Here is a 22,234-nt window from a genome sequence, read left to right as displayed (position 1 = left end):
TTTCCATTTTTTTCTTTTTTTTTTTTTTTTTTTTTTTTTTTTACCCAATAAAGAAACACGTGAACGAAACACGTGCAAAATTTTGTTTCACTTCTAGACCAAAAACGAATCTTTTACGCAGAAGGGAATCTCTTCAGTCGAGAATAAGTCGTAGCTTAACGTTTCGTTAAGGTAATTACTAATTAGTAAGTTCAAGGGAAATGTACATCGTCTCTCACCTCGAACGTTGCTAGTTTTTCACTCGACTGAATATCGAGTCATATTTCTCTCCGCGCGATCTAAAATACCAGCAAACTGGGTAATTAATTTCAATGTTTTGCGCTTTCAACTTTTCAGCGCTGCAACGCTCGGAGAAACAGCGGATACTTCAAGGCTTCCTGGAATCTCCGCTCTGCTGAACAGATTGACCTACAAATTTCAAACTTCGATCGTTTGAAACTACCTCTGTAATAACCGAACGAAATCTCGAAAATCTGGCTTTAAACGTTAAAGAGAAACGCAACGCCCCCAAAAAAAAAGTAGATGTTGCGATTTCTTTACGTTAGATATACGGCTCCACTCGAGAGCGAATCGTCACGCTTCCAGCCCACATTTTAACCCGAATTCGAGTCCATCTTTCCTCGCCAACCCCTCCTTTTCCGCGAAACCTGTCGCAAAGGCAAGGCAACTGCCAACAGAGTGACGCGATACCCAACGTACGGGGTTCGTTCGAGAAAAAGAAAAAAAACTATATTTATGGTCGCAACCCCTTGTTTCCTCGCCACTCTTTCGCCCCGAACTCTGTTTCTCCTATTCGAAATCGCTCAGGCATACATCGAAAGACGATTTGCCAGGCACGGCACGCCCACCGTGCAACAACACACACGCATCCGTGCGATTCGCGACGCGACCGGGAAACCGGTTCCCCAGGCAACCGGAACTTTTCACGCGGTCTTTGCCTTAAGACCGCAACAATCTCTTCCTCCATTGTTGTATCTCTCGTACGAGATATAGAATCACGACGATCAGGCGTGCTCTTGAATGCATCTAGGGACATACCGTATTATTTATCCACTTACAAAGGATGAGATATTATAGATAATTGAGTTAATTCCGAGTCTGACGTGAATATCTTTAGGAAATAACATAATTTCCCCTTCCCCCCTTTATTCGATACCGAATGAGTGAAAAAGACCATGCGACAGCAAACGAGGAATAGAGAACAGCAACTGTGTGATATAACTTTTCATAGTATGAACAAGACTTATTGCATTAGACTTAATCTACCAATTTCGCCGCAACACCGTACATTGTTCAGTTTCGAATATAATGGCACGTAGATACTGGATAACACGCGGCTACATGCGCAACGTGTCCGATGCAATTTTATTGTCTGTCGCACGCAACGTGTCTCCGTGCTCGTGGGAAATACGGTTCACGTGTAAACGATTTCGCGTAGATTTATTGTCGCCTGGCCGAAGCGTTCGCTTTAAACGTTTAATTTAACAACGACGAGGGAGACTCGCGATTCCCAAAATCCTCTTTTACCCTTTCCTTGTTCGTAGATTGAAAGAACAGGCAATTCGGTTTGTCAAGTACTTTGTCAAGTTTTCAACAATTTTTTCAACTTGCCAATCTTACGGTACGTAACTTCTAAAGCAAATTCTCTTTTTCGATTAATAGTAGAGTATAAATATTCTGTTACAACATACCGCGACCATAGATCCGAAATGCACGAGCTTTTCCAGAGAAGAAGCGAGTACGTTCCGTCGGACGTGGAAAAACAGTCGCTTCAAACCCGAGGAATATTCAATCCCTCCGTTTAATATTTCGCGGTTATTTGCGATCTCGCGAATATCTCCGTCACATGCACGCTACGAGGTATTACAGCTACCTCCCGTCGCGATAACAATATTTTCGCTCTTTCGGCTCTTATCCTTCCATTTATCAAATTCACGTGTTCGATTCAGACGCGACATCGGACAGAATCACTTCGAACTTCGAAAGGTCATGTTTATCATCGTAATTCGTTTACACGTTAAACAACTAGGGTTTCTAGATCAGCACGCAGTGGAGTCCTCCGGCGTGGTTAATTTTCACCCGTGAAAAACCAGTGTTTTCCTCACAAACACGCGAGAATTACACGCGGGGGGTACAATGTAAACGTGGAAACTCGAGGAAAAAAAAATTTAATATACGATGTACATGAGAGAAACGAGTATGCAGCGAAGAAAAGTAAGTAGAAGGTGTGTGTGTGTATGTGTGTGTGTGTGTGTGTGTGTGTGTAAAACCGGAGAAAGATGAAACGAGGATAATACGAAGAGACGCGAGAGAGCGAGAAACGTACGAGCGAACGAAATGAAGAACCGAGAGAAAGGGAGCTGGTAAAACTTGCCTCGGCTTTATTGATTTCGTTCTCCGGCGGTCGGGAGGGTGGCTATCATTGAGCATTAGTTCCCTTGCTTCTTCGCCGGTGACTCGTATCGGCGAGAATCACCGGACAGAGGGGATGAAACGAGAGGGGAGAAGACAGAAGATGATTGTTAGGAGAATAAGGAGACTTTCGTATGCCTCCGCCTCGATCGGCGAACCATCGACGGGCAATTTCTCACGTGTAGGAGCTACTCGAAGCTCGTACCAACTCCGAGAGGAAACCATCCTTCCTCCCCTTTCTTAGATATTGCGCAAGTATTTACGCGCGCGTTCCCCGTTAACAGTCACGTGGATTCTTTGAAGATAAAGTCAACGTAAACCGCGATAACCGCGTGAACCTTTAATTTCAGGATTATTAATAAATCAAGGATGAATGAAAATCCAATTTTTTTTAAAGATTTATCTCAATGTGTTAATCATTTACATTTTTCTCACGACACTTTTTAGAATTAATAGAAATATCTCAACGATATTCCGATTATAAAGACCCATGTTATTGTTGAAGTTTTTTTATCATCTTTATGATCAATAATTTCAATAAATAGATTACTACTTTTAATTTATATTAATTTTGAAAGATTCGACTTCAGAACGATTTATTTCATTTCAGTTTTATTTATCGTCGTTAGAACGATCGAATAATTATCCTCCTTTCAATCGTATATTAAATAAAATTCCATTGTTAATCTTTAATAAAATTAAATATCTTTAACGAATAATTTTTATTAAATTATACTTATGTAGTAAGTACATGATAATATAATTTAATATGGCAGAACAGTGCCAAAAAAAATATCGCGGAAAAATAACAAAAACGTAAAACGCAGGCCTTCCCTGCCGTTCATCGAGGGTAAAGAAACGAGGGCGCAATTTTTACAAAGAACGATCCATATTTAAAGGAACGAGAACATACATACATAAGTGTTCGAACATAAAATATTTACGGTCTGATAAATGAAAAGTATGCCTCCCCGTGCCTACAGAGAAACGATGCTTTCTCCGCAGAATGCAATAAAGTGCAATAAAGGAAAGAGAGCAGCTGAATTTACTTTTGCCGCAGATCATCGCCACGGGCAATGGAGAAGACATTTCCCCCTCCTCGTGGTATCTAATATTTGCATATTTTTCGCCTTCCTTCTTGGAAAGTTACGCGTTCCATTTTTGCGATATCCGCCGCGTTTCCACTTTGGCAAAGGAGGGAGTGAAAGAGAGTGTCTCTTAAATTCGTTTCTATCTTCGGAACACTGAAATACATTTCCTATCGGTTGTGTTTGACCATCGAGAAACACAAAAAGAATCCATCTCCTCCCATCGTCGCAAGTGTCCTTTAAAACGGGATACGATTTTCAATTTTTAATTTGCATATCTCGACCGGGCGCACGAGGCATCACCTTCGTTTGCTCGTAAATAGGATATTCGTTACCCGTGTAATTCCGTCGGGTGTACGTTCCTGCCCATCGATTTTCGAGGCAAGACGCAGCTATTTCAGCGTCGGGGATCATTGTCTGTCTCGTTGGATGAAATAAAGCTGGTTGAATGTAATCGAATTCGTGCGCCATTCCTACTTCGCCCAAAGTACATAACACGTTATTTCTCGCTAGTTACACTTACCTCCACGAACGAAATACCATACACAAGCATTCGAATTCTACGCGGAATGAACATTTTCCAAATGTAGTATCAACCAACTCGCTTAGAAGCTCCGACATTAAACGTTGAACAAAACGGATAAAAACAGACTAGCGAAAGAAAGAAGAAAAAAAGGACACAGTGAGACACAATTAGTTATTCCTGATTGACGCGAACAAATCTCTACGGTCACCCTTCTTTACACGCGTTCTAGAAATCGCTCTTTACTCGTAATCGATATTTCAGACGAGCCCGTCTCGAGTTCCCTCTATGTCACTTGTCACCCACACAAACTCACTTCTGCATTATTAATCGAAACACAAAGCTTATCGTAGCCGTTCGTAGACACGGGGCAAGGTATACAACAGGAGAATAACGACGCGCGCGTCATCGAGGGCGCAATTTTACCTGAAACAATATGAATTAACCGCATGAGCAAACCGCAACAAGTAGCGAGCAGATTTACCCCCGGAGAATGCACACGGCTCTCTAATCCTTTGGGAAGAAGCGTGCGGTCCGTCTAATACCGAGCCGAGGTTATTTGTCCAATTAACGTTGCTCGTCGCGCAGGAAGCCCTGTCACACGTGGCTGCGAAATTTCGTTGTGCACGGCACTTGCCGGTCTTCCGCCATTTACCGGCCCAATCGTAGAAACCGTATCGCGACATTCCGCTTCGACGGAGAATTCGACCGCACGACTCGTGCCTCTCGACAGTTTCAGTCGCTTCCCTCACAGGGAAAAATTAATTCGGTCGCTTTAATCGCGACTATGGCCCATTCTCGCGTAAACGTACGCGAATTTTCAAACGCCCGACGGATTAACGTTGGCCAATGGCCAGAGAAATGTTTAATCAAAGGTTAATTAGCTTTCGCAGCGAATTGGCGCGTGAGCGATGAACGGTAGGCCGTTTCGATGGGAATTTTTGGAATTAAAGGGAAACGGAAGCGGGTCATATTAGGTCTTGTTCACTCGCCACTTTTCTCATTTCACAAATACCCTCAGTTGCAGTTGAATCGATGAATCAGGGCAAGTTACATTTCTCAGTGTAACTGTTGGGTTACAGAGTAACAAAGAGTGTTGACACTCGTTGTCAGCCGTTGTCACGACTTCTGCGCCGCTATTTTCGTAAAAATGATCTTTCGCCTGTGTGATTCTTTTGATACGCGTTTAATTTGTGACAATTGTTATTTTTTGGAAAAATCACATACGAAATTAACTGGGATTCATGGAGGATCTGGATGTAAATTCCGTAAATTGTCTACACAATTGTGAGGAATGTGAAAAATGTAAACAATCTTCAATTTGACTAGTTGTATTTTTATCAATAAACATAGCGTAATTATTAATTATACAATGAACGATTGCCGCTTTAAATATCGAGCACACACACCGATAATAAGTAAAACATGTGGCCGTCAAAGTGTTAAGAACGTTCCTTTATAGAATACGCAACACGAAGAGAAATTCACGTCACGAAATACCATAATGTTCGAGTAATAACGAGTAAGGTGGTGCTTTTAAAGAAGAGAACAAAAGTTGCAAACAATTCAGTTCTCATGCTCTCGTCGGATGTTACTTCGACACTGGCACTAGTTGGAATCGATTGGAGGAGACGAAAAACCAGAGATGAAAGGACATCGACGAGAGAACTAATGTAGAACGTCGTGCTTCCAAGATCGTTTCTGCTTTCAATCCGCACGACTCATACATGTTCTTCTCTGTTTGAAAAAGATAGACGTGTAAAAATGTGCACGCCAGGAGAAATGATAGATTTCCCATCAAACGTCCATTGACGTTTCTTTTATTGAAAACCACGTTTCCAAGCTCTGATAATAAATTGGCCAGCTTTTTCCCATTCTATCGGTGAATCTGAAATCTCCTGAGAATTGCCGTGAAAACGGTAAATTAATCTTGCAGTATAATTCCAGGAGAGTTTCGTAGTTTCGGCAGGAGAATAATTGAAAGAATCAGCGAAACGGCAAATGTTCTGTCACACGAACAGACAACTCTATTGTCTTGTGTCTCGGAAACGTTTAACGAAGATGTATCGTCCTTCGATGCGCGTACCTTTGCGCAACAAAGCAGGAAACATTAAACCACCATCTTTCTACGAGAAAAGCAAGGGATAAGAAAAAAGAGAGAAGTTTGACACGGGCGTGGATCATTAACGAGATCGACCACGCGCCAATGGCCCGGTCGAATGCGCATAGAGGGTGTCCTCGGTATGAAAACGAAACGAAAAACTCGGGGGCGCAGTGAAAGAAAGATCTTCGAGATCTCTCACACAAAAGACCGACATATGTTCTTGGAACGTGCTGCCGGCGAATGGTCGAGGAGATTGAAAAATATATATATTTCGGTGTCAATGAAAGGACAGTCGGTCCTTGGAGCGGCTCGTTCTCGCAAATAGGTGTTAAACTAGCCCAACATCCTGCGACTTGTGCAAAGCTCGCGTTATAGAGAAGCAATGTCTCGGAAAATTGTTGGATCGCTTGCGTTACCAGCGGGGTTACTTGCTCCGAATGTGCATCCTCGCTCTCCTGGTCCCCCTTCTCCAAACTCTCGTCTAGCTTTGATCTCCTCAACGTTCCACCCACTCTACCTAGACCTACGTTAGAGTCTTGGCTATAAGTCGGATCATTAACTCGCCAAACACGCGATCCAGCTCTCGTCAGCTTTTTACGATGCTCCTCGTACATAGCGCACTCCGTGTACACGCGTGTACGTGGTGATGATTCGCTGTTCGTTGGTTGTTTTACGATCGCAGTTACACGGAACGAAGCGGAGTGTCTGTCGTTTGTTCGCGACAATGGCGAGGTCTGTACACAGCGGCGCATTGGCTGCTGGAAAATGTTAAAAGGTAACGGAAACATTCCAAATGTTCCTTTGATCCGCGCTTAATAAATGAAATTGAACGTAATGGATTACATGACCGATACACCCGGTGCTCTTGTCCGAGCTGCAGTTGTGCGTTTTAAATTAATTAAGACGTCGACGTGAAAATTAAAAAGCAGTTCCTCGAGCGTTAAAGAGGATTTGATTGTAATTCTCTCGCTTATTTGATCAACATCGTTCAAGTCACATATTATTCGATACACTTGTTTCAATTACATTGATTATTTTACAGGGGAATACCAATTTGCCGTCCATCGTGTTATTAATGCGACCAATATGCGTTGAATTTTAATCAACGTACCAAAGAAACAGGAACGCCGATCGACCGCGGGCTTGTCAAACAGTTGGTTAATTATGCCTGTCTCGAATTAACCGATTCCACTGACACAACCACCATGTTACATGCATTAATCTCGTACGTGTTGCCAAATTATGTTAAATATGTTGTGCTCGTTCGCAGTATCGAGGAATTTAATCACGCGCGCATTTAAATCAGACAGCACGAGTAGAAGAGAAATTCGCTGTTTCCCACCGATAAGCAGTTAAGGCAACGGCGCGACGCGGCGAGTGATCAGGGCGAATCGATTCCCTGGCTGCTGTATCCCAACAGAACATTAAATCATACGGCTGAACGAACGGCCATCGGCAATATGCTACTTGTTTACTAAATCACTTCTCATTGACTACTTCGCCAGGCAAATAACCGCGAACAATAACCGGGGACACTTGATTGTGCAGCAAAGCCGAAGACGCGTGCACGCGTCCCCGTCGCTTCTGTGTTCTTCCGTCCCCGTTCCGTTCTCGGCTGTACGTTCAAACGCGTGTAAGTACGTATAACTCAGAGAGTGAGAGAGAGAGCGTGTGTGTGTGTGTGTGTGTGTGTGTGTATTTCTGCGTGTTTAAATATCATCCCACGGGAAGCAAGCACGACGAGCAAAAATCGCGGGTATTTGATGAAGCTCGCGATCACAGACCTGTGTCGCTGAATATTATAAACTCGCGAGATAACGAGTAGCAAACAGAGGCAGAAACTAGGGTAGGATTTCGTAGGGATAACGGGTCGAGGGGATATCGAGTCTACTTTGCGGATGGGTACAGCGCTTCGTCGCTTGTTATACTTCATTTTTGCGCGTTAAGCGTCTTGGAAAAAAAGCAAGGAAAGGGATGCGTTTAGAGAGGGAACAATTATTTCATACGTCACACGCATTCGATATTTGTGTTACTGCGGCGAAGCATTCTGAATCGATAATGCACTCAAACACGACATTTCGACCGTGACGAATCTCTCTCTCTCTCTCTCTCTCTCTCTCTCTCTCTCTCTGCGTTCATTTTCAATGACGTTCAACAATTCTCTACAATTAGTACTACTGGTTGTAGATAAAAGTAATTATTTGAGAGTAAATATCATCCACTGACGTTATTTATTTTATCAACGCGAGAGAAGAATGTAAATTTGCCGTCCCCTCTCGTCACGGTAACGCTACAACCAATAATCCTACTGGTAAATTAATTATACTGGAGCCAGACTTTCGCGTCGTTCTCGCGTGGAATAATCGAGATCCGGACGACAGAATGTCCAACTGAACGTTTACTGTTCTTCGACATATGACCGCGGTGCAATTCGAAATCGACAATGGAAGAAACTCGCAGACAGATCGAATCTATCCGCTACCAACTGTTCCACGTCGCATATTGCGCCGGCGATGAGTATGCAAAAACTGCTCGAAAGGAAAGTTGCCTGGTCATTAATACGAATTTGTCGTAGCAGCGGCCACCGTCGAACGAAATCGATGACGACTCCATTTCCAATCGCGTCTCTTCGACTGCAATTCAGTCAGTCGATCATCGACTGAACAACTACGAGGATCATTAATTTCGTTTTTTTTTTTTTTTTTTTCTTTTTTTTTTTTTTTTTTTTTTTGGTTGTTCCTGCGTTCTCTGTCTCATTTCCATTTGCTTTCGAGTGCAGCATCCGCGTAGTGAGCATGACGAAAATCAAGCAACGCTCCTGCTCGCAATATCTTCTAACTGGTGTGCAATATAAACACTGGGTGGATATATAACGCACATTAACGTGTATTAACGCGCGTGATCGTCAGTCGCATTGGAAACCAAAAGCGTGACGAATTGTCGGATCGCACACGTGCAGCGTACATCGAGGGAAGAGGGTGTCGAAACAACCCTGTACTTCGGTGTTCCACTTCCAATGGCGCCGCTTCCAACATGTACAGACACACGCCGCGAAACTATCGGTTTGACACTTCGGCTATACAGTTTGCTTGCCACTGTTTTCTCGCCAAATGCTTCTTCGAGCACTGTTTCTGCACGCGCGCATAATTTACGTTTCGGGGAAACTTGAAAGAATGGCAACGCCACCGTCTGCGCAAGAATTTCGCACGTTGGATCAATTCTCGCATCTGTTCGTGCCTAAACGATAAAATTTCAAACGACGAATAATTTTATTCGTTAGTCGAAAATATTTCAACAGTTCGTGTCGTGCAACGTTTCATTTCATTTTCTGCTTTCTGAGAAATGACTTCCGAGTCTAACAGCGATTTATTCTTCGGCAAAAGTAAATTGCTTTTACCAAGAAGTATTTCGGAGAAAGGTGTTTCCGAACGTTTTTAACGAGAGGTCCTTTCAACGACTGCGCCACTGCATCATTGAAGAGTACATGGGTTGTGAACGCGTCGCCTCATCTTTTTCAACTCGACAGTTTAGGGTCGAGGACACATATTGCCTACGCTTCGAGGACTCGTCCAGGGTGACGCGTATTTGTTTTCGCTCGCTACGCGTCTAACGTTCTACGGATTCCACGTGGCATGTCGAAGAATGGCGCAGGCGTGCAGGTGCGTTTCGACGGAGGGTAGCTCGATGGCGCGTAGCGAATCGTCCTCGTGCTTTAATTAAGAATTAAGTTTCGTCGCTTCGGGGGGGAAGGAAGAAAGAGAGGACCGACGTTTGCGTTTACGGTACCGTTTCTCCGCCGCTGAAACATCGTTGCGTCGTTTAATTTGTCGTCTCTCCGGTCAATGGCGGAACAAATTTGATCGAACCGCCTTTTTCGTCCGATCTTCCAAGGATTCACGAGCGATTACAATGACGAATAATTGCATTCTTTGAGTTCCACGAGCGTAAGGACGAATTACAGCGAACCAAACAGAAAGAGGACATCGTCGACGGTAATAAATAACGTACTTCAATTGACAATGGCTATTCTGCACTCTTATATATTTATCACTAGTTGCGTATTTTCTCTGATATACACGTCGTATTTACCTATTGTTGTTTCATTGATTTCACGGAGTTATGGTAGCACTTATTCAAATCAATTGCAATCAATTAAATCATTGATTGCATTGAATTCAGCTACATGTACAATAAATGGACTCAAAATCATATAAACCTTCACAGGACGCTTCCTGGTTTGGACTGATCTTCCTCATGCAGAATCAATGACCGATACTACATCATCGGATCGATTTCAGAGAAATTATACGTTCATCTGAAACCAAATCGTAAATACTTTATCGTCCGCGTTTCAAACGATCGGAAATTCATGCACTCTGCGAAATACGAGCCGAAGGTAAGTTCCGAATATTCGGGCTCTCGTTACCGTCGAATACGATCTCATCGTAGATCGAAAAAACCGAATTGCCCTCGTGCGTAGAACCATCAATAACGTTCAACGGATTCTGAAACGACCTATAGCGACCTATAGACTCCACCCAGTTTCTCGCTTCACTGCTCCCATCTAACAAGGCAGGTTCAAGTGTCCATTGTCGGGTTATGAATACACGAAACATATTCAATCTTGACCCCCTCCTTCCCCCCGGACGGAAGGCTCTCCCATGGCTGGTTTTTTTCAGACCAGTTACAAAATTATGATATATCACACGTCACCCGGACAGGCCGCGGCAATGTATGCACTGTTGCCTAAACACGCGCGATTTCGCGGACGATCGCCTTCAGCTGCATGCAACTGCAACGAGATTACATGTTTTTTCCTTTCATTTTTTCTCGCCTTCTGTTTACCCGAGAAAACGCGACCGTGCCAGATCGGCGACAGTGAAGGATGACGGGACTGTAAACGAGGCGACAGCAATTTTCAGATGCAACTAGCCAACTTTCATAAAAATCCACGTAGATCTACCGTAGAACAGAAGTTTCGGCGCGTATAATTAAAATCGTGAGCAGAGTATTAATTTGCAAACAATTTTCGCAATTCGAAATTTAAACTATGTTCATCAGTGTCTGTCACTTCCTGAAGTTTTTAATTTCTCCAAGCTTAAATTTCTAGTTTTCCCCTGTTTATTTCGTAGCCATTTGTTTCTTTAGTAAGAGGTTCGTTTTATCATTAAACCAAAAAATCGAAAAACTTATATAATTCTTGTTACTTGAACAAGAAGAACGCAAAAAAGCAGGACGTCATATTAGAAAACTTTACCATTTCTCAAGTAAAAAATATCTCTTACTGAATGATCCACAGTGTCTCTATCGTCATCATTATTAGGATAAAGGGAAATTGATTATCGCTGGTACAATTCCAACGAGACCTTGCCCAACCCACCATCCTCGAAAATCAACCACGAACAATTAAGCGATTGTTCGAAACGCCTGGCATCGGAGCGTTTCATTTTGGAGTGCATCGTTGCACCGCAACTCTATAATTGCAAACAGTTAGAGAAGATATTCTATCACGTTGCGCGCGGCGAGGGCACCGGTGCACACGGGTGTCCTCGATGTAACGAGGTGCTCCACCTTGAACGAACCAGTAGCCTCGACAATGGATCTGCATCGTATCGTCGAAACTGTCATATCACGCGTTTATTAAGGCTGCCGAGTTCTCGCGAAAGATTAATTCGATCGAGAGGCCAGACCCCCCGTGGTTAGCTTATAACGATCGTGAAATTATTAGTTTTCGGGGCGCGATGAATATGCAGCGGTTCCGTGCGCCATCCGCATGAATCTGCGGGTTTTTAGCGTAATGAATCTACGATGATGTGATATTAATGTCCCGAATAGGAGAGCAATACGATCAGCTACGCTCGAAATCGCCCGAGATATCGGTTAAACGATTTTAAGCGTTTGAAAGAACATCGATCTGCACCCTTTGTAGTATGATTTATTCGTATTTCCCATTTTACATTGACAGAGGAGAAATTTACTTTAAGCTTCTGTAAAATAATTAAATTTGACTAAATTACGAGGGGGGAACCATTCCGGAGATTTGGATAGCAGAAGAAACAGTTTCCCAAGGAAACAAGGATCTTAACTGGAATTCAACGATTTAGTCTACATTTTACCTGACCGAAGGACTTCAGAGAAATCGTAACTCTTAGCGAGTTTAAAAAAAATTAATCACGAAGCCAACCCAGTAAAACAGATTTCCCCTGCGAGAAGAATATCTCTGTTCTCAAAATGTTGGTTTGCTTCGATTTCAAGTTTCGAACAACAGAGTAATATGCTAGTTGTGACACGGTGAATTCCACGCGTCTTCGCGATGGCTTTGCTTGATCAAAACGCTGGGCCAAAGATTCCTCACCACGTATTCCAGATGCTTCTGGCCCCAGCTGTATCTGCTAGTCGCATCTATACCGCTCCCTTCGTTTCTAATTTAATAAACGTCGTCTCCCGAGGAAACTAGGGTTGCGGTTCGTCCCTGGGAAGGACAGCACCGCCGAGAGGGAGATTATTTTGCTACTTGCTGCAGTATGTCAAAGTAAATCAATTTCGCCGATTCGACAAGATCGTCGTACGTAAAACGAAATTCTCCGAATCGTGATGGAATTTGTAACGAAACCGTATCGCTCTCTGCTCGAGAAAGAGCAAAACTGAAAACTATGTAAGAATCGTTCCTCCCGCAAGAAAGCTTCGACGTGAATTTCTGTTATCCACCGCCCAGAAGTTTCATTCACCCGCAACGTAAGGCAACTCGACAGGCTCGCTCGGAACTTTGACAAATAGAAATTTATAACAGAATCCAGAGAACCAGTCCAGATTATTTCGAACTGACCGGAGGAGATTTCTCTAGCGACTTTCTTTAGCTGTTCCTGGGACGGATGGGATTGATAAATTGAAAAATACGAGGGATAACGTTAATGCGATGTATAACGGCTCGGTGGTCGTGAGCGGTTATAAGAGGTAGATTTCCAAGAGCTTTGGAATAATCCGCGCTGTTTTTCCATTACGCTGAATTTTTACATCTCCTTTTCGAACCTCTTGACTATCCTATGTGTTTTTCTTTTTTTGTTTTTTTTGTTTAAATATGATGATTTCGCTAATAATTATCAAATTACCAAGTCTAAGCTAAAGAATAACAATCTGTCTCTAAGCTCTCGAGAAGTCGCAATATCAAAAAATTTAAAAACGAAATCGCACCACCGGTTGCGAAATTCGACGATTCACTGGTAAGAAACAGTTTCTGGGAAAGGAACAATCGTCGGTAGGGAGATTTGGAATTCAGTGGAGAATTACGAGCACCCGGCAGTCCTCTATTGCCTCGAGAACGGCGGAGGCGAGGCGTCGCCTGCAGGGCTTAAGAAACTCTGACAAATAAAAATTTACGAGCGAGAGAGCGTGCCGGCACTCCAACCGAGTATTCTCCGACTTATATCGCTTATAAAATTAGAACCTCGTAAACTGTTTACCTCAAACGCATGTTTAATGATCCTGCCGCCTTCGTCCGCGTTAGAATCGACAAAAATTTCAGAACTTTGATGTAAAAAACCCCCAAACATTGCGTCATGTAATCTTCGAGGACAAGTAGGCTCATCGAACAAGTAAAATTTATCACACGTGATTAGACAAGACTAGTCTATAGTCCATTGCAATGTTGGATTTCGCGTAAAGAAACGACACTTGCAATTTTAAGGAAATTTATTCACCACCATTTTGCAACCGTGGTCAAGGATGATGTTACAAGCGTTTCATCATCTGCTTGATGAAAAAGAGTGTTGTCGCTGTTCCCGGGGCACGTATTTTCATAATTTTGTTTATAGCAAATCGAAGGTAGCGAGGTGGATGACCAACTCCTGGAATTTGTCCTGAATAAGTGTTTAGGTCACTTTTAGGGAGGCTGTTACTGACTCAATGTTAGCCAATCTGAGCCAATATTGTCAGGCCTGGTTGGTCATCCAACGGCAAAAATAAATCTCATTTTGGAATACCCATCAAAGTTACAAGCAGTACAGTCACGAATAATCCAAAAAAGTTTTTTTTGTTTAAAAAAAAAAAAAAAAAAAAAAAAAAAACGAGCCACTATGCAAATTCGACTACTCGTTTCTCGATTAAACGGTCATCAGAATGGGATAGTTGAAACGAAATTACCGCGAGCTATGCAGTCAGTATTACCACGAAAACCAGGTCAGACTACGTTCACCGCTATCCGGATATCTCAATTACGACCCATTGACCTATAAAGTGCTAGAGTAAACTTAACGCTCGTCGACCGCCACTTACGGATTCGACGGCTCGATTTGCGCTTAATTCACTTAATGCCGCGTCATGTACGGCCGACGGATACGGTCAACAAGTGACTGATTATAAGTGACGTTGTAAACGACCTCGAATTCGTGTTCGCGTGGTGATAGTAGTTTCGAGTAGCACGCACGCAACGGCGCCAGGAAAGCTTCAAAACACTGTGCAACTTCCCGTTAAACGTAGAGATGGTCAACCGCTCGGATGGTGAGCCGCTCATAGTTTCACAGATTTATCTTGTGCACCTTTTCTAAAAGAAAAAGGGAGAGAATATACACTAACGTTAATCGTGTTGCTTGTCTCTCATCGTCGCGAGGTGAAAAGACGAGAAGCAGGGTCGCCGCTTGTCTTTCAGCGGCTCGAGGACAGAAACGTGTAACCGCAACATCGTACGTGAAATATAACAATGTACTTACGCACGTGGTCCTTTGCTGGCAGGGTGAGTGATTATTATGCGTCGTATCCATCGAGCGCACCTGTTTCGCGCAACTTCGTCGTCAAAACTTTGCGGAAGAAAAAAGACCGAGAACCGACACGGAAGCCAGAGGGCACAAAAGGAAGCCGATTTTGAAAGGAAGTAAATGATTCCCGAAGCAAAAGCGGCAATCTCTGGCTGCCGCTTTTATGCGGCTGCCGGTTGATTATCGCTTGACCTTGACATCGTCTTTCGTTTTCCAATGAGACGTCTGCGAACGTCACGATCCGCCTTTCAGAAATAGACAAACCGATGAACCGATTTCCCAAGGGATCGGGCTACCGACGTATGTACGAAGAACGTGTTCTCCAGTCGATTTCCTCTGTTCATTTCCGCTCTCCGTGCCGACAATCCTGTCTTTTCCCCGATTGAACAACTGACCTTTCTCTTCCCTGACGCAGAACAGATTTGTTAATTACCTTAAAATCCATTCTTCCCTTTTATTTCCGTAGCTCTCCGACTCTCCGTCGACGCCGACTATTTTCATTTAGACAAAATCGTCGGTTTTTATTCACAATAATATCGGTTATTTTATTCTCAATGATATCCTTGCTAGAGGTTTTAAGCCATTATTTAAGTATCACTGTAGTATAACTAGCTCTTTGGTCCCACACTAGCTTTTTAACTAGCCTTCTTCGGAATTGAAACTCCCCGTCGAGCCTAGTACTTTACCAATGACATTACTCTCATCCACCGCCTACTAGCCGACTGTTTGGTTTCCCATTCATCGTCGCGACACTGAATGAACCTAGAAGAGGCACTTGGCTTTTGCGCGAGGATTGCCGAAAAGAAAACAGCCTCTTTTGAGAGGGAGAGAGAGAGAGAGAAAGAGAGAAAGAGATGCATCTATCCATGTTTTTACCGAGTGGTCGGCATAAGGCTGTTCCTTCTTTTCTCTCTTTCGTTTCTTTCTATTCCACCCACGATTTCTTCCTTCATTCATTCACCATCAGACCATTTTATCATTGTACTCTCGAAACTCTCGCGCGCTCTCGTGCGAATTTCTCAATGAGAAAAGTCTCGACTTTCGAGCCGCCCCCTCCCGTGCGAGAAATTTGAATTTTACGTTTTCCCCGGCGGCGTACACCAGCGTCCTCCTAGGATCTTCTAGGTTACAGGTACTCAAAGTCACAATGGAGCCGACCGAATATCCGACTGTGAATGAAATCTATACCAGGCAGAGTTTGAAATCGAGAAGAACGAGACCAGTCTCCTTAGCATCTGGTCAGCCCGACTTACTACGAGGATAATAATGGCCTCGCGGGGATCATTGAGCCTTCGAGATCTCACTGGCCAGGCATCGCTGCTCTCCTCTTCTTTATGGTGGTTTATGACACCCTGCGAGAAGATTCTTCTCGTATCGCCTGACCTGGACTCCGGCTAAGGACACGTGTTCCTCTCGGACTCAATAGGGGGAATCGCGTTTACCAAGAGTCCGAAGAATCCGTGACGCGCTCTTCTCTTCTTTTTTTCTTCGCTTCTGTATGTGTGTGTGTATGTGTTATTCACCGATCCCCGATTCTCCAAACTGATCGTGCTATCGATTTCGTATTAGCGTTTCCGCGCAGGTGAGAATTTCTCAGAAAATGCATTTGCGTCATTCGTCTCTTTTTCTCTCTCTCTCTCTTTCTCTCTCTTTCTCCCTTACATTTTGATTGTCGTGCGCCCGTATCAATGGAGAACCTATCAGTTTTATCGAAGCTGAAATAAAGCTTCTATGTGGATCTACGACTCTTCAGCGACGTTCTCGTCCCCTTTTGTGCGTGGCGTCACACAGAGAAAGAAGGAGGAGAGGGCTCGGTGAGTCCACCAAGCACCATCGATGGGATATTTCGATGCATGCTGAAAACTCGTTCATCATTCGCGAGCAACCTCTGCCCTCGATTTGCCTCTGCTTTGCTTGAATTCCATTGCGGTGCTCGCATCCAATTCTCAAGAGGATCATCGCGATAGTTTATCGCATATTGCTATATCCAGAACCGATTAACGAATTAAGCCAACGATATCGCCCGGTGTTTCTGCACGATCGATCGTTAGCATCGTGCAATCGGAATTGACAACTGTGTCGAAAACAAAATCGAATTTATCGTGGCGTTTATCGTCACGCGTGTTAATATTTCACGCGCAACTCGCACTTTCGCGAAAATTCGCTTTAGAAACAGCAGAGAAAGTATCGATTAGGTCATTCACTAACTTATCGACACACAGACGATTTCCAGCAGCAGTACTAAAATCCTTACGAGCTCTTTGATCAACGAAGAAATCTGAGGAAACCTGAGAAATCTATTCTCTCTCGGAGGGTTCGCGAATCACTCTTCCGAGGCGCCGCATTCTGCAGAGAGGAGGAACAACTCCTTTTGTCAGCGAGCGAATTCCTCGAAAAATATATCGGTACTGAAATGGAACCGGCGGTGATATCGGCGAGAGATTTCACCAGACGCAGACGTCGACAGGAAATGTAGATGATCTTCGATCCTTTTGCGACAAGTTGATTTCTAGTGAAATCGCGATTGGTTGTCCGGTCGTTAGCACTGACCTATCTTTATTTAGAGCGAGTCTTTATTCAGCGTCACGGCGGAACCGTATCATCGGGGAATCTTTGAGAGAGAGACTTTTACAATTTTTCCAATACCTACCCCTCGGAAATAAAACTTTTTGCCTTTTTAAACAAGAGATTTATCGCGAGAGATAAGCCTCTTAATTAATGCATGATGCTTCATTGATGCTTTAAATTTGACAATGAATGAAGCGTTAAATGCAAAATGAAATTTGGAAATAGTTCTGCTGAACTGCAGGAAAATAACCCGGTTCGTTTTGACTTTCGTGGCGCGTCGCGTTAAGAAATGAAGCAGTTTGTTCCATAAAAACTTCTCACATCGCCGTCGCAATAAAGCGAAAATTACCGACAGTCGAGAGAAAATGGAACGGGCACTCGTGTACTCTCCGCTTTAATATACCTTTAATCTAGCTTTCTTCGCGCGTTGGCGAGTCTCGGTTCATGAGCCGCGATTCCGTCAAATTCGTTCCGAATTTCTCTATATCCACATCTTTGACGAATCATCTCTCTATTGTTTGTTCGGTTAATTGCCGTGAGCCGAAAACTTGTCGCTGAGCCAGCAACGAACTGCAATTTCGTATTAAAACCACCAACGTTCGTTGTTAAAATGCATCGCGTCGTTGCTGCAATTAAAACGAAGAAAACGCTTTCAGAAATTCTGCAGACTTCGTTCCGCAAAATTCTAACGAGTCGTTGTTTTAACGATAGAAGATGGAATCTGGGTTGGATTTTTGAGAGAAAGAGAAAGAAAGAGAAAAAGAGAGAGAGGAAAGGAGAAAGAAAGCTAGATTAACGAAATGAAACGACTGTGAGCTTAGTAGACAGGATATTACTCGTACCATCGAGAGAGGTATTAGTTATCGTTGGACCAAAATCCCAGAGGAAAGCCGCAATATCTTATCGCCCGGATCATGGTGTCAAATTGTGCCAAGAAAAATCGTAAGGGACGTGAATTCAAAGTGCACTGGGAATTGAAAGATTGAAATCGAGACACAACATGGAAAAATCCAAGTGTCTCTCGTTGTCAGTGTAAAACGGAAAGCCGAACGTGTAGAATAGAATTTTGGCGCAAAGTTACTTGCATCTGCGGTCTACCGTAAATTTCGCTCGGTTTCACGGGTTCTCCGCGAAATTGACAAAACGTCACCAGACTCTCTTAAGAACATTCTCGACCAATTTCAAACGCCCTCGGTTGGCGTGCCCTTTTCAACGCAGAGCGACTGTCGCTGAGAGAGCACGCGTGTATTCTTTCTATTCCATCGATTCCATCGTGATCAAGAGAAGAAGAGGCGAGCTGCGTGGAGGTAGTGTGCTCCTCGAGAGGCGTGAAATCCTTCAGTGCCTGCCGCGGCGTCTTTCCAAGATCGAGGCGTATCAAATCCACGTAGGAGCCTTCAGTGTGCTCCCAGACAAATCGTTGCCGGCCCTGACGCAGGAAATCGACGTGCAACGAGCCTCGAAATCTCGCAGCTGTCGCAAGTCCCTTTGACCGGGTAAAGATTCTTGAGAGTTCTCATTCACAGCATCTCCTTGGTGTAAATACGAGGACCTTTAGTTCGCGAAATCTTTCTCGCATGGTAGCTCGTTGGTAATCAATCTCTCTTGGTTGATGTTGCTCCAGAGACGAAATTTTAAAGAAGCGAACTCGTATTATGTAACAGACGTTTGTTGTAAGAACAAAAATTAAATTCGGATCTAATGTTTGTTGTTCAATTTGCTGATTGAAAATTTGAGCCAGTGAATTCGCTTGTTCGAGGCATTGTTAAAATATAGAAATCGGGGACGATCGATCGGGGTAAACGTAACGACAAGTTGGAGAATTCGTAGAAGACATGATCTATCCATGAGCCTGCGCAAACAAATTTGTTTTCACTCTGTTACAGGCCACCCTCGTCTCCTCAATTTGTCAAAAAACCAACGAGACACGTTGCCACCAGACAAAGCCGGAGTGTTAGGAACGAGCCTAACCTTGGACCATGGCAAAACATAACCTCGAACTTCAACGCAAGATGAGTGGGATGCTCGGCGTTTTCAAGAGCCAAAAGAATTCTTATGGTTGAATGGTTTCAACGCGCGTCGTTGGCTGGGTCTGGTGACACCTGGCTGATACCTGAATACCACGGCGTGTGACGTAATTTACTTCACGTCGTCCCGTTAAACGCACTCTAACCCTCTTCATTTTTACCTCTTTCTCGCCAGCGTGACCAATAGAATCTTTGAAAAGCTTGAAACGTACCACGCCGTGAAAAATACTTGCCATCTGATCTGTTTTCAATGTACGTACTGCGTATCTCTAAAGTCATTCGATGCAAATTTGCAGAAAACCAATTGTTCAGAGTTTCGAAGGATCGGTCGGTGAAACTACAAGTTCACAGTCTAAATAACGAACGCGTGACGAAGTTGTAATACGTAATCACACCATGAATATCCAGCGGTATCCCGTAACTCGATAAATCTGTATCTGTATCTGTATCTGACTTAATTTAATCCTACCGTGTAACGGCGCACCTGTGCAGGCTCGTAAACCGAGAATTACGTTCACCCGGTTTCTTCGATTTTACGACTTTCGTAGCTGATGTGGCAGCTGACCTGACCTACTTAATTATTCGTTCGCTTGTAAAGTCGTGATCTTAAACGTGATGCGGCAAATACCCAACGTGCCAGATCAGTCGGTCACGAAACGGGTCTTCGAAATTGTGATTTGGCCAAGTATGAAACTGACAAATTATTCTCAAAACGAAAAGACTTGTAGGAAAAATATAAAACTAATGTTCGACCAACATTTTGGTTTCATTCGCGTCACGGACGATCGGGAAATTGTCAATGAAATCGAGTGACACGTTAATTTGATCAATTATGGGATGGAGAATCGAGAGCACGAAACAAGTCATCACACAGGGTGGTGTGTGGCTGACGCTTATTAGTTCACGTTCCCGTCGGAAGGAAATCTCGTTGGGACGGGGTCAGACGGGCTGTGTGCCGAGCAAAGAACACGGGCCATCGAGCTCCCGATGGTATCTTTATAGTGTATTATTGCATTAAGCACTTCTGTACACAGCCAAGGGTAGCATCGTGGACGGTGAACAATGGGAGCACCCACGGGCCCCATGGATTCGGCCCGTTCGACCATCCTGCCGCGCATTATCGACGCATAATAGGTCGTGTTTCGATCAAACGCGCGCGTCGAGAATTTTTGCCAACGATACAGCACACGTAACCGTATCCACTCGGTTACTTTTCACCGAGGTCGTTGCATTCAAAGTTTACTCGAGACCCTTTATGCCTATGGTCACGGATCATCCGCGTTGCTTGTGTGTTTATCGAACGGCGAATTATTACGACCCTCCAGGACCAATATTAAATCGGTCTGTAAAAGCCGTTAAACGATACTTGAAATATCACTATGATTTTAATATTTCTCTGTCTAGATTGGCTTAGTTGTGTACACGCAGAAAAATTTTTATGGTGTATATTGATACACGTATCACGCTCGAAACTTATTGATAAACAAGAAAGTAGCCAGTCATTTTAACAACTTGCAATTAGCACGATAATGTATTGTGTTGTACACAATTATGTTTTAATTATTACGTACATTAATAAATAAAAGATGAAGAAGCCCAATCTCGTAACAGAATAATAAAAGAAATAAAAATAGAACACTGTGTGAGATATTAAAAAATAAAAAATACAACACTACCCCAACGGACGGTTCACTACCATAAAATGTAACGGACACGATGTTTCAGGACCGTTTTCCATCGTTTACTTAGGCTTGCCCGTTGCATTCAGGATCGTTTCACTCCTTATGGGTAAGAAAAAAATTATAACCAGCGGCCTGGAACGATGCACGTCATAACTTCGATCTCTGTTTACAGAGCGAATGTACAGTTCGCGTAATGCTCGCGCGTTTAACGAGCCATTAAACGATCGTTCTTCGGCTCCTCAAAAGACATATAACGTCTCTAAGCGAGCCAGTTGCCCAGAACCATCGCACTGCCTCAGAATTATCAATATCGATAGCGCCAATTTTATTCAAACGATTTCCAGTCGCCCAAACACCGAGCCGTCGGGACGAAAAAGCTTCATATTCCTTTGCCGTTTCGTTTACGAGTTCCACTTTCACACAGGAACCTGCTTCGATTTATCATATCTCTGAACGATGAAGAGCAAAACCTCGTAAATGTTTCAACTCGCTTCGACGTCAATCAATCGCGTGTTTCACCGCCATTTTTCCTAGCTGACAGTTCCGCTGCCTCTTAATGACGAATTATGTCAATTTGACGTCCATTACGAACGAATTGTATCTTACACCGTAACGATGTCTAGATGGGAAAAGTTAATCGATAGTACAGTTCTTTACGAGCGATTCTGGACTTTAAACGATACCATGCACGAGTTCATCCCACCAGATGGCGGAACAAATCTTTTCGAGATTTATCCATGGACGTGCAATTTTCTCGACTGCCAATCCCACTGTCCTTTTTGTAAAGGGGAGAAAGTCTCTGTGCTTGCGTTCCAAAATTGCGACCGGTCTAGTCGTTTCAATTCGCCCCAAGATCTTCGACAGCCCGACATCGAACTCGCTTTGTGCAACGTCTTACGCAACGTGCAACTCGTTTTGACGAATTTAATACACAAATGTAAATAAACAAACGTAACAAACAATTTCCCAATCTTCCCGAAACAACGAAACACTGATGATTTTTCTACACTTGAATTCTTCAACTTTCACGGTCGAGAGACGTTTTCACCTTCGACAACCCCAGTTTTTTTTTTTTTTTTT

At 43.5% G+C, this 22,234-nt stretch overlaps 1 protein-coding gene across 2 annotated transcripts in view; it reads left to right on the top strand.

Annotated features, from left to right (window-relative positions):
- LOC122537116 overlaps positions 1 to 20,840 on the top strand; it is a 61,773-nt gene extending 40,933 nt beyond the window's left edge. The window contains exon 9 of one of the 2 annotated variants that reach the window (XR_006308548.1): positions 19,332 to 20,840. The gene's annotated coding sequence lies outside the window, so the exon portion shown is untranslated. Of the gene's footprint in view, positions 1 to 336; positions 397 to 19,331 lie in introns of those variants that run through there. The other variant, XR_006308549.1, reaches the window with a different exon arrangement.
- The last annotated feature ends 1,394 nt before the right edge of the window (positions 20,841 to 22,234 follow it).

This window comes from Frieseomelitta varia, unplaced genomic scaffold (genome assembly GCF_011392965.1).
Source record: "Frieseomelitta varia isolate USP_RPSP 00005682 unplaced genomic scaffold, Fvar_1.2 scaffold_886, whole genome shotgun sequence".
In the NCBI taxonomy this organism is placed as follows: Eukaryota; Metazoa; Arthropoda; class Insecta; order Hymenoptera; family Apidae; genus Frieseomelitta; species Frieseomelitta varia.
This window is presented reverse-complemented; position numbering and strand designations above follow the sequence as displayed.